General features: G+C 33.5%; 1 long non-coding RNA gene across 1 annotated transcript in view; it reads right to left on the bottom strand.

Moving 5' to 3' along the window:
* Positions 1 to 4,427: 4,427 nt before the first annotated feature.
* The window catches only part of LOC146310533 (uncharacterized), a 49,291-nt gene continuing 39,974 nt past the window's right edge, over positions 4,428 to 13,744 (bottom strand). Inside the window, exon 3 of the long non-coding RNA XR_014772302.1 lies at positions 4,428 to 5,005. This is a non-coding gene — a long non-coding RNA (uncharacterized LOC146310533). The remainder of the gene's footprint in view (positions 5,006 to 13,744) is intronic.

The raw sequence follows: 13,744 nt of genomic DNA, 5'->3' as shown, positions 1-13,744 counted from the left end.
TGCACAGAGGTACCATAGCTTTGGTACTTGTGAAATTATCAAATGCAAATATATGGACATTGCATCATTTTAAACACGTCATATCGAAAGAGTAAAGCAGTATCAATACGCTTGACGTTAGCTGAGACACTGCAGCTACTTTCACACAACATATTACTGATGATTTAAAATGTGAACTGTTTTTTTATGATAAATAATGTTTCACTAAACAATGATAATGTTCTTCCACTGAATTCAGAATAACTAAACCTAGATAACTAACTCACAATGTTAAAAGACTGGGGGCAGTTGCAACAGGAGACGGTTGCAACAACTCTTATTCCTCCGATCAGAAACTTGCTAGAGTCATGATACTCATAGTACATATGCTCTGTTAGACCCTCTCTACACCAGGAAGACAGAAGACACACTCAACATCTACTGCTGCAGTTATTGAAAAAAAAAAACTTCTAGAGGTACGAAAGTAATTTTTTCAGCAGCTGTATTTTGTCACACCGTCCTGATCTTTTTATGAATTAATCAAAACTTACTTAGTTTGAATCCTTGTTTAGTTGACAAAGTGACATGTTAAGCATGTGTTGAGATCAGTGTGATTAGCTAGCACATGTTATTCTGTCACGGCTCATAGAGCAGGAACTGGTGCGTCTCCAAGCTAAGCAGCCATATAAAAACAGACCACACAACACTATTTTACAACACAAACAACTCATTATTGGGCAAATCAAAGAATAGGTCACCCAAATAAAAATTTATGTCGATTTTTTTTTCAACATACAAAAGTTATTGTGAGGTAGATTAAGTTGTGTAAAAATAATTCACAAACTGGAGTGTGACAAAAATCTTTTTTTCCCCCCATTCTTCCTGTCTCATGCTGAAATATAGAGATTGGATAGCATCTGTAACACCTGTACATTTACTCAAGGTAAACCCATGTTCTATGCATAAACATAATAAAACTCTATAACAGTTCTTTGACAACCAAATAAATAGTACTATAATATTATTGTATAAATAGATAATACTTTGATATTATTGTAAATGAATGAATATTTTCAGAAAACTACACTTATTTAGACAGAAAGCAAAAGTTGATTAGTGTTGTAACTGTCCCCAGTTGTGGTCAGTTGCAGCATCTGACTTCTTCCTTTCACAGAAATATTGTGAACTTAATATCATATATAATCATCCTAACATGGTATGGGTAATTAGCAGACAGATGTAATTCTAATATGTAAAAAACTGGATGGTCTCGTCCAAATAGTGTCTGTGTAATTGAGACAAATGCAAAGACAACAACTGTTGGAACAACTGTTCCCTGTCTCCCCTACATGCAACTAATATATGTGAGGTGTATTCTGTAAAATAATTTAGTTTTTACTCAAATGTGCCCTAACTGTAAATGTAGTTGATTTATTAACCTGTGTAGTAATTGCTTTATTATACAATAGAAATATGTAAATAAGTGTAAAATAAGACCTTAGAAATATTGTGCATTATAGGTTCACATTTTTTTAAATATGTCTTCAAACAACAATCAGGTTGAACAGTGAAGCAGTTTTTGCTTGCTGTAATCATCCCTCATGTTCATGCTGGCCGGGCAGAGATCCTCTCTGTGCCTTCAGCAAAACAATCCTCCTGACATGAGGCTTCAGCAGTGGACACCAGACTCTTGTTTTAAGACATCCTTGAAAACAGTGAACTTATCCTTTAACATACACAGGACAAAAATTAAAAATTGCAGTTTATTCCTCTATTATCTGAATCCGTTGGAGCTACATGTACTTTGAACTGTATCTCAGAGACGCTTGATGGGATGTAACCTGAACGCAGTCACTTGCTTTCTAGTTCAGGAAAAAAAATCCATCAGTATTCTTCAGTGTTGGGAGGAGCTGTTTTTAAAGTATAACATTACAAGCTGGCAATTTCTTCACACTGGAGGAAGATGACTTACAGCAAAGCTACCCAAGGGAGACATCTAGTTTGCTTCAGATAAGCTCCTCAGAAAAAGCAGCTCAAACTACAGTATTTTGTAAGAAATGATCAAGTTGACAACATATTGATGATAGTGATTCAAAATTATAATGATACTAAAAAGCCATGCTCCAGAAAAAAAAGGTCTCTCTCACTTCACAGGTCATACATAAACCAAAATAAATCAATTAACAAATAAATAAAAAATACTCTACCATTCATGGGAAAGTTCAAGAAATGTCAGCGTTGGTTTGTATAAAGTGTCCATCAGTCAGACACCTTCCTTCTAGAAACTATAGTCCAGTTGGAGGGTAGTTATCCAGGCAACTTCTGAAATAACATGCAACAACTTCTCTGAACATTTTTCAATAAATGACAATAATCAGTACTTTTGAATGGTGGCAGCCAGATGAATGCATGGTCTGGGAACGTCTTTCAGGATGAAAGAAAAGGGGACAGGGACGGTCAAAAGGTGCTCAGTTTGAGAGTCTATGGTAAAATAAAATTTCAAATACTTCCTTTCATTTTATGGACAAACATTTGTATTTTTTAGGTAACTACACAAAAATGAACAGGTAATTTAACTACTTGAAACACCACAAATATATATTTAATTGAATCAACAGCAAACTACTGCAAAATGTAATTAAACTTCATGTAGTTTATAACACTCCCTAAAACTTGTATTTTCATAAAGATATATGAAATATTTTGTTTGGTAATCATGGACAGAAACTTTGATTTTGGGGCATCATTTGAGGAGTGACTTATGCTTTCAAGTCCTGACATTATACACTGAATATTTCACAGCAGACAGTTTGACTCGTTGGAGGAAAACCAAAGGTGTTACTGATAACGAATCAGCATGAACAATACTAGGATCCTGAAACTTACGCAGCTAAATGGAATTTTTTCTACACCTGTGTTTACATGTCAAAGTGTCCTCCATGAGCAATAAAAGGCCTATTGTAGCTTTTTTAGGACAACAAAGCAAGGGGGTTTCACTGAGACAAAGAATCCACTTCAATACAAGAAAGAAGTATGTGGATGTGATTTTTTTTTTTTCTTTTACAAAATGTGAAATAAGGAATATGGTTATTTGCAAGTATTCACTTACTTCCATCATAGATTATATCTTTACAGTTTGAAATGCACCGTTTTAACACATAAATAACAAAATACATTGACATGGTCAATATATATCATGTACACAAAACAGACTCTCCTACATGAAGTTGCTTGCTATTATTCAGGAAAAAAATAAATGCGTTTATAAATAAAAAATAAATAAGACAGATAAATACATTTTCAAAATGTAACACAGTAAAGTTCAGGGCACTATGTTTTACTTTTATCTAAGTACATTTTTACATAAGCATTTAATTTTGATATCAGTTTATGATATTATCAACATATATTCTAATAATATATGAATGCAGCATCATTGCACTTTAACATTATTCCCTTCGACTGAAGGATATGTATATATATATATATATACATATATAAAAAATATATATATATATATATATATATATATATATATATATATATATATATATATATATATATATATATATATATATTTTTTTTTTTTTTTTTTTTTTTTTTTTTTTTTTTTTTACTGTAAAGGATTCCTATGTCAAATGCAAAACAGAACTGCATTGCCAGTGAATATTAGGATAGAAACTTCTACAACATGCATGATTTAATGCAACTTCCTGTATAAACCACACCCACCTCCAGTCTTCTATCCGAAAACAAATACAGAGATAATGACATCTCTGTGCACCTCTAATAAATCAACTCAGTTTTGTTCTTCTACTTAGCTGTATAGTAGTTACAGTGTACTGAGAGAAATGAAAAAATCATTGTATTTGTACAAAGTGTACACATATAAAGTCAATTCTGATTCTGAAATAAAACATCATTCATGGATTAAAACATTGGTACCACTTTACAATAAGACTAGCCTCATAAATGATTTATAAATTATTTGTAATTAGATTATTAAACTGTAAAACTGTGCATGCTGAAAATTTCAAAGTGAAGAATATTACCAAAGCCTTAGTCTATGAATCTGCTAATTTCATATAGTAATGTTATGCCAAATTAACCTTTCTGACTATTGAGATATGCCGATGGTGGTAAAATGTGTAATTTATTAACAAATATCTGATGAAGCTAACAGGTATAAATGCTGCTGATGGGGAAGACAAAGCGATGTGAGCAATGAAATCTGAGGCTTAACAGTGCAGGTAAATGTGAGCTCACCATTTGTTATCCTAATAATCATTTAAAATGTGCTTACAATCTAATTCATCGTATAATAAGCCATTTATAAATCATTTATGAGGCTAGACTTATTGTAAAGTGGTACCAAAATACCAATCTTCCACATCATCATATTTTTGTGATACGTGAAAACATGACATTTAGAGCTGCAGGGAGAAATAATTGTTGTAAATAAAGTGTATTTTGCATTTCCATTAGCATCAGAATATAATCTCTTTACAGTCTTCACTATCGCATGTCCAGTGATGAGTGAACCATGATTTGTTGGAGGTAATAAATCATGAAATCTACAAGCAAAACTGTTTTTTAAACAACTGTGTATGTGTCCGTTAGATTTACTTGAATATTGCTGCAGTGTATAAAATGTAGTATACTACAAACATCAATAAATCAAATAAAAGCTGTGAGAGGTGAGCGGTGGCAGACAGCTGAAGGATGTTTTGTGTGTATTTTCCTTTTGACTGAGCAGCAGTCGGCCGAGTGGAGGAATCTTTTTCTGGCTCCTGCACACATGGTTGGAGGGAGGAGAGAGGAGGAACAGTCTGCAGCGTTTTAGCACACAATTTCATGACGGTTTCAGAGAAGAGGCCAGCCAAGCATTTCAAGTGGCAGAGCAGCGAGAGGGCAGCATTGTAGAGGAGAGCAGGTAGTGTAATGATCAGGTAGACAAGATGACATCAAGCGTCCTCAGGGATGGCCAGGCACAGAGAGCTGACATCCTTCCAGGGGGAAAGAACCACTGAAACAGGACGAGACAAAACCAACAAACAGGAGAGCCATTAGCCCCAGGAAGACTTGTTATTACTGTACAGCAACACAAAGTCAGATGCTTGGCGCAACACGTACACAGACTGAGACAAAGAAACACTGGAGAAAAAACATAAAACATGTCACTCGTACACTGTCTTTTTATCATTTGCTTTTTTATCATTTGCTTTTGCATGGTATATATTATGAATATATATTAGGAATTTTGTATATTATGCACCAATGCCTGACAATGATAGCTAACATTTATATTTCAAATAGTCTTCCTTCAGCTCCAAAGATTCTTGGGTCTTAAGCAGAGCAGTGGAATTGAGGGAACTGTACACCATAAAAATAAACAATTTGTTTTAACTTTAAAAAGTTAGTGTCCATGCTGCCTAAAAAGACAAGTTTATTTCATTTTGGAATGATTGTTGTGAAAACAAGCGACCATCACTTATCTTAAAATGGATTCAAGGTGCAAGTTTTCAACATACATGATTTTTTCAGACTATTAAAAAGAAAGATCTCAGAAGAGTTTTAAGTCCTTCACAATGCATGCTGGGAAGTCTGCTAATATGCTGATCATGCTTCTTCAGAAAATTGATTTAATGAGTTGACTAAACTCTGTATTTGTACATTAATTTAACTCATCATTTCAAGTAAAAAGACAAGTTAGAAGAAATCGTGTTTATAAGTTCTTTAGTGTTCTGAAACTAAATACTAGAATTGTCCAGTTTAATTAACTTGAATAAATAAATAAAAATAAATAAAATCCTGATATTAAGGTGTAATATTAATATTATATTATTAATAATATAGTATATTTAAGTTGAATCACTAAATTTCTGTATGTTTTTTACAGTGAAGGGTGTGTAAAAGTGCATATAGTCATACAGTTAATACTGTTACCAACTGCTAACACAAATATGTCCTCATAGATGTGATGGAAAATATTAAAATATGTTAATACAGTGGTTTTCAAACTGGGGCCCAGAAACCAACAAGAGTCCTTGAGTAGGTTGTAGGGGTCCCCGGAAAAAGAAGAAATAAAATATCTTAACTTTTATCACAATTTTTGGAAGTTGGAACAGTTAGTCATTTTGAATTACTGGAATTTATAGTCACCCTAGTTTTATCATTTATTGACTATTTATTATCCTCAAATCTAAAAATAAAAACATACTCAGAGAGTATTCCTTAAGATAAAATGGACCTACTCTCAAATCAGGAGTCCATGGTCTAATGTGTATATATTTTACGGGGTTCATTGACATGAATAAAGTTTGGGAATCCCCGTGTCAATGTATGAATGTTGAACGAAGCTTCATGATTCCACCTTTAAGGCTGGACAGTTACAGTAGTTACAAATGATTTATTTTACATTTATATTCATTATTTGTGAAACTAAATAGTATTTGTATGCTTCTAAAAAATAGTTTCTTTTAGAGCGTAATAAACATCCTAGTAGAGTTCACACTGTACAATAATTCTCATATTTTACAACATTTTATGATCTTATATTGGCATTTAAAATGACAAATATGCCAAACTAAAACAGTAAAATAATAACTTCCACATAATGATCAGGAAGTAGGCAGTGAGGACAGGATGTTGGCTAAAATGAATAACAAGTTACACCATTTATTCAACACTAAAAACATGGGCTGTTTTTAAAAAATGCATCAAACTGAACTGATTAGTCACCTCTAACGTAACTATTACTTATTTAACTATTCTTCAACTTTGCATTATACTACCCTTGTTTTTTTTTTTTTCAAATTTAGGATCTATTCCATCAAATATACCATTCATACCTGCTGTGATAACTGACCTGGAGCGAAGGGCAGAGGTTAAATTTGGACATTGAGAGGACACATAATAAGCAGGAGTCTCCCCCCGAGGAAATTTCGAGCTTCAGACATTTAATTTCCTGCATACTGGTGATTTTTTGTTTTTTTTGTTTGTGCCTTCTTTGCATCGAGGAAACAAAAAGGCTGACATCAGGTGACAATTCAAAATATAATGAAATATAATGCAGTAAGGCTCACAGGCAAACAGTTTGTCAAAATAAAAGTCCTCTGTTACTTTCATAGTTTTATTTGAAGGTGACAAATGCACGTGTTATAAACATTTAGAGGGACATCTTCCATTTTTTCATCACAGAATCTACACTAATGCTTGGAACACTGTCCTTCTCATTCTATCAGCCAAATAGTACTCTGTGTTTAGGTTGAAAAAAATTTAAAGCATATAATTTAACCTTTACCTTGCCTTATAATTTTTAAACTTAGTTTAGTTTAGTTTAGTTTAGTTTAGTTTAGTTCCCCATATATAAAAAAGTTTTTGTTCAGCAAAAATGACAGAAAACAAATAAACAACAAAGAACAAAAAACACAAACTATTTAAACTAAACTATAATTGTTTTGTAACGTACATGGGTTTCTTGTTGGGATAAAGAGATAGGCAGTATTATAAGGTAATGTCACCTCATAATAGTTCATTTTTGTGTTTTGATGTTTTTTGTGTTTGTCTTATTGCCTGATACTTGAACACATTTTTCTCACCCAGAACATTAACAACTAACCTGCCACAAATACAAGTCCTGCTTCTGGTTAAAAACAAACAAACAAACAAAAAAAAAAAAACTAAGAAAATAGCTCTTGTATCTCAGTGTGCTTCTTGTCATGTATTTCACTCTGATGCCCAAACACAGAGAAAGTTAATCACTCCAGTTTACCAAAACACAAAACTTACATACAGTTATTATTCTTCTGCTGTAGTTCCTCAGACAGCCACTGAAGAAATATTGAAGGAATTTAGCTGTGGATTGCTCAGAAATAATGTGAATAATTCTATGTTTTATATGTTAAGTATGGATGTTATTATTAGAGGAAGCAGCACAATCTGAATAGGCTACATACCAGCTTTAAGTATTAAGTTGTTCTGGTGTGACCAGTGATTAACATGACAAGTGTTATATAAGATATTGTACTTTATAAATTTGCCATGGGAGTTAGTGCATGTTGTTATTATGTCAGTGTGTCCCCATAAACATGATTACAAACTGGTGAGTGAAGTTCTAACTGGCTATCTGATCATCGGAGCAGCAGTCATTAAATAAAAACACTGCTGGTTTGATTTTGCTCTGTTGGGAAAATCAAATAAGGCCTTGAGCAAGGTACTGAAAAACAAAAATGTCCCACTCCCATAATAACTATAATAACTCATTTTTTGTGCTTGAACTAGTATAACCGTGGCAACAACTAAATAAATTTTTAAGCTATCTAACATATATATGAATATAAATATAATTCATTGTTTTTGTCTATTTTTGTTGTTGTTGTTTGTTCTTGAAAAAATGATGAAGAAAAGAGAAATAGCTGATGGCAATGACCACAGTCAGAGAAATAATATGAAAAAGATATATATATATATATATACATATATAAGAGATAAAATCAAAGCAATATCTATACAAATAATGCTGGAATACAATAAACAATAGTATTATTAACTCTATTAATTAAAAAAATAATATGAATAATGTTTTTTCTTTGTTTGTTTTTTGACAGAGGAAAATATAAATGACAGAATCCATTAGAAATGAGGTGGCAAAGATAATTATGAAATAAGCTCAAAAATAAATATCTATTTGGAAAGAATATTCTGACATTACATACACATTCAGTACTAAAATAATCAGTACAATAGCGATTCTGTACACACATTTATATGCTGTTGAACCAATTTACTATATACCAATTATTTGATATATTTTTTGGATTTCTCGTGCTTTTCTACTATTATTATTTTAGTTGTGCAGATAATGTTTCAGGCTCAAAGGGTTCAGTTTAACTGACACTCCCCTCCAGCATGGAGCAGCTGATTTAGGCAGAGCTCATTTTCTGGAAAGAAAACGAATAGAAATGACAATTTTAATCTTTTTCCACTGTGCAGTAAAAATGGGCTTTGACTTTATATTCTAAATTGCAGCACGTGGTACGTGCTTGTATCAGTCAGGATCAATACATTCAGGGAGTGAAGTAGTTTTGTGATGTGTTTATGTGGATTCATCTAAATAATGGTAGGCTATCAGGTGGCCTACTGCATAAAAGCATCCCAAAGTGGGGATAAACAGACAGGTAAAAATGCCGCATTGATATGCAGCTTCTGTCCACATTTCCATTGTTGAGTTGGGAAGCCATTTAAAAAGTTTTCGTCTCCACACATAGCACTCAAAGTGCTTTGAAACTTTTGATTAGAAGATGCATCTCTTCACAGTTAGTATGAAAACAAGCTGAATAAATGAATTCCTGGCAGAAATGGACTTCAGGAAACACTTGATACAGATTACAGCTATTTGCATGCATTCCAGGGGTAAAACCACATTTGATTATTATTATTATTTCTTTTACCACACATGGTTGTGTGAAACAGCTTGAATAATGTCAAGCTAAACTGTTTTAGTGGCATCAACTCAAAATTCCTTGTAAAATGATAGAAATTAATCAAATAAAATGCACTGGATGCAAATTCTTGAAAAGGCCAATTTTACTTGTAACCTGCTTAAAAGGCCCAAAAGTATGTAAATTATTTTATATTATATTTAATATAAACCTGTCACAAGTACAGCAACTTTGCAAAACCATGTTTTAACTAAAACAACTGTATGCCATGTCTGCTTTTAGAGTGGTGAAAAATTTAGTTAAATATTAAAATAATCAAATACAGACAGAAACCAGGGTCTCTGCAGATAAAAGCCATACCACAAACTTATAGTGGGTTAAAGTGATGATAGAAAGGGATTATGTTCATGTAAGCCTATACATTTTTAAGAAAAATGTTGCATATTGTGCCTTTAAAAAAAGAGACCACTTATTTGAAAATCTGTAATTCTAAGATATCTGTCAGTACTTGAACACAGCTATGTTTTCTGTGGTGAAGTGAACCAAATGTTAAATTTTAAAAGATCATATCAGGACATGTCATCGAACAGACTCCATCTCATCACAACAGATGGGTACCAAGGGCAACTAGACGCAGAAGAAGATTGGCAGAGGCATTTTGCCATATGAGTAACGGGGTGACAAAGCTGGAGTGAGCTGTGGTTGAGTCACAACCATACCCTCTCTAACAGCTTTGTTTACCTGCCCTTACTGCTGCCACAATTAATGCAGCAGAGAAGTGGACGAACCAGGTACCCTTGGAAGCTGGGTAATCTGCATTGATCTGCTGCTGCTGTGTTTTTTAATTGTTGCTACAAAAGAGAGCAGCTATGCTAAAATGTTGCCTCTCAAAACAATGCAGAGGACAGCAGCACTCACAGAACCCCTGAGTACCTCAAAACAGGCTAAATCTGTTTCAGACCTGGAAAGCTGGAAATTTCTGCCTTTTCCCCTCAGAATTATAGAATTTATACATATAAATAGCTATTTATTCATTCATTCTCTTCAATGCATGTTTATAATATCATCTACAAAGCTAATTTCATAAACAATCTTGTAAAACAGAGAGCTTACCAAAATACTTAAATACATGAGTTATGCACGATCAAGATTTGTGTGAGATTTAAGTGTCTGCTTACGTCCCAGCTTATGATTAAAAATGTAAAAAACAATGAAATTCAAAAAGCAGTTTTCTTTGAAAAAACACCACTTACACCAAAATATAACACTTTTGTTTGTGTTTGCATGAGTGCAAAAACAGCTGATCAGCACGTGGTCTAATCATTTGTAAAACAGGGCAAATTTACACCAACAACCAAATAAATTGTCTGCAGTGCACGTCATCAATTATTGGCCTCAGTAAAAAAAAAAAAATCATAAAGGAATTTAATTGAACCAACTAATCTCTTCTCTTTACGGTAATGTAAATTTGCAAGTTTTATTTTTTCAAGTTAATTAAACTTAGAATGTCTAACATATATTTTCAGAACAAGTCAGAACTCACAAACATCAGTTCTTCTTACTTAAAATGATGAAAGTCATTAAATGAAGAAATATAATCAGCATATTAGCAGATTTCCCAGACTCCCCATGTCTGCCTTGTTCGAGAGTTAAAACTCTCCTGAGATGCTTCTTTTTTATGGTAGAAGAAACCGCATAATGTACATTTGCTGATACACTTTAAGATACATTATGGTTGTTTGTTTTCACAAAAATAAAAGTTTCACTTACATTGAAGGTTAGGCTTGAATTCAGCCCCTACCCCCCTACACTTAAAATGTAACAAATTTAAGATGAAATGAAGAACTGACTTTAATGTAAAGTAAATCAGTTTATTTTGTAACGTCTGTCAGTGTGACTAGACGGTTGATGTTTCAACTTAATATCTTACGCTTCATGAACATGTTTTCTCAACAAACAACTGAATTCATGTCAGGTCAATTTGACTAGACACTTTTCTTTTGGATCAAATAACAAACTTACCTCAATTAGTCCTTTCAAATTCAGTCAACTTAAAAATTTAAGGCAGCCTTGACACTAACTTTTTATGTTAAAATAATAATTTATTTTTTAGTGCATACACTTGCTATTTGAAATTGTCTCAAGCTCAAAATATCAAAATATGTTGGACTTTACTTTCCATTTAAAGCCAGGAGGGATGTTTTCAAAGTTATATAAAAATCAAACAAATTATGTGATATTTTGGTGGTTTGGTTTAGTTGGTTTTCATAATAGCAGTTTGGTATCATTCTGTGTTATGCTTAGGCAGTGTCACACAGTGTGACTTTTTCTTTTGGTGTTTCCTGGCCTTGGTGCCTTGAAAGCTCAGTTTCTTTCAGGAGCACAGGCAGGAACAAAATGAAACATTTTTTCTTGGTTGTCCAGTATTTAAACACTATTTAAACATACAGTAAAACTACAGTAGTTTCCAGTGAAATATATATGTATATTTTCTGCTTACATGCAATATTACCAGTTACAGGTTCCCCTGACAGTCAGTGCAGTTCCCAGTGTCTGAATTTAACGTTAACTGTAACTTAATCAGATAAACTTGCATTATACAGTGAAACTTGTATAATAACGCCCACACGCTAATCCTATTATACATTTTAATTCTCCGGTTATTTTCCCAGCTGTCAGATTATATTCAGTATCCCATAAAAAGCCCATATTCTGTTTTTGGCGCTCTATTAGCATCATTTCGTCCATCAAGCGACATTAATTGTGAATGAATGCAAACTCCTGCAGAAGAATACGGTCTTCAAGAGGCCTGTCACATACTTTCTCCACTTGGGAGGACCTTTAACCTACTTAGCTGAGGAACCGCACCGTTTCAAGTAGCGCAGCTGAAAGATATGCACCTGCCCGCTTTTTACTCTCACACTGCTCGGCGATTTAAGAGGAGAGAAAGTATTTGATCTAAATGGTACTATACACTGACTGCAGGTGTGGAGGTTTCTCCACAAATTTCCACACCAATACAGCCACAGGGCCGGACACAATACAGATGTTTTTTAAGTCTGAGGTTTGGAGTGAAGAAGACATTTATTTTGCCTTGTTGTTGATGGTTTTCAAAGTTGGGGTTTCATTTCTACTTCTCGGAAAACTTAGTAGGAGTTCTTTTCTTTCTTTTTTTGTCGTGCGTAATTACGCGCGAAATATAAGTCAATACCTTGGAAGAAAACACACTACAGAACCACAGACATATTGTCAGTTTCATCTCTATCGCTATTTAATCACATTTTGTTTGATTATTTAAAACTAACCATGAAAATATTAAATTAATTTTATTTCTGTTGGCTGACAAACAATTTCTAATATAAGAACTGGAAGACACCAATGTGCATTGGGCTTCTTTTCGAAAGTAATATATTTATGTTTCTCCTCTAACTCAGAAATAAAAATTACATGCCTAAAGGGAGCAATTCAGTCAAATCAAACTTTTTTAGAAGCACACCACACCCGAATGTATACTTTATATATAAATTCTTAGGAAGAATATCCAAGACGCATCATTTTCTTTGAATGAGTGATTGATAACAAATAAGGGCCCAAGACAAAGGAAGGTTCGCGTTCACGGGTCGTGCGTAAATTATGCACGCAAAATTTAACATAGATTTTGGTTTTATGAAGGAAGTGGACATGCATTTATAATTTAATCTTTAACGTAGAACTAGGCTTTCTTTCTTTTTTAACACTTGCCAGAGATCATCAACTACACGAGGAGAAAAATGGACAGACATCTTAGAACTATCGTTCTATTTGGGGGGTATTTGTTTTGTTTTTTTCGCATTAAAAGTTAAAAGTTAAGTTAGAGATTTAGAGGCTGTATAATACTAAATAAATCCCCTTGTTTTCTGCACTTTGTACTCGGGTCGGTGTGTGTTTGAGTTTGCAGGTCAGGACCCTGGCCCTTCAGCCATCTCTCCACTTCTCTCAGGGTATTGAACTATAGGACGAGATGGAGAAAAGCAATTCAGCAACCAGGGGCTTTGGTCCATCTGTGCTGTGCTGGGATGGGGGTGGAGATGCGGGAAAAGGGGTGATAATATCGGAAAAAGGTTATCTGTATGATATAATAAGCTACATAAATGGGTAGTGTTTGGTCCTGGTTAACAACGCTTAAATGGTCCGGTGATCGCTTATACATCATACAGTCGAAAATTGGTTAAAATGTCCTTATAGAAAGTCTAACTGTTCATATGGATAGGGCGATTTTGCACGAGTCATAGTGCGCACAGTGGTGGATAATTTAATCACTGGTAGCAAGTAACAGTTGACAT

The sequence above is a fragment of the Lutjanus erythropterus genome, chromosome 18 (genome assembly GCF_056507025.1).
Source record: "Lutjanus erythropterus isolate fLutEry1 chromosome 18, fLutEry1.hap2, whole genome shotgun sequence".
NCBI classification, from domain to species: Eukaryota; Metazoa; Chordata; class Actinopteri; order Lutjaniformes; family Lutjanidae; genus Lutjanus; species Lutjanus erythropterus.
This window is presented reverse-complemented; position numbering and strand designations above follow the sequence as displayed.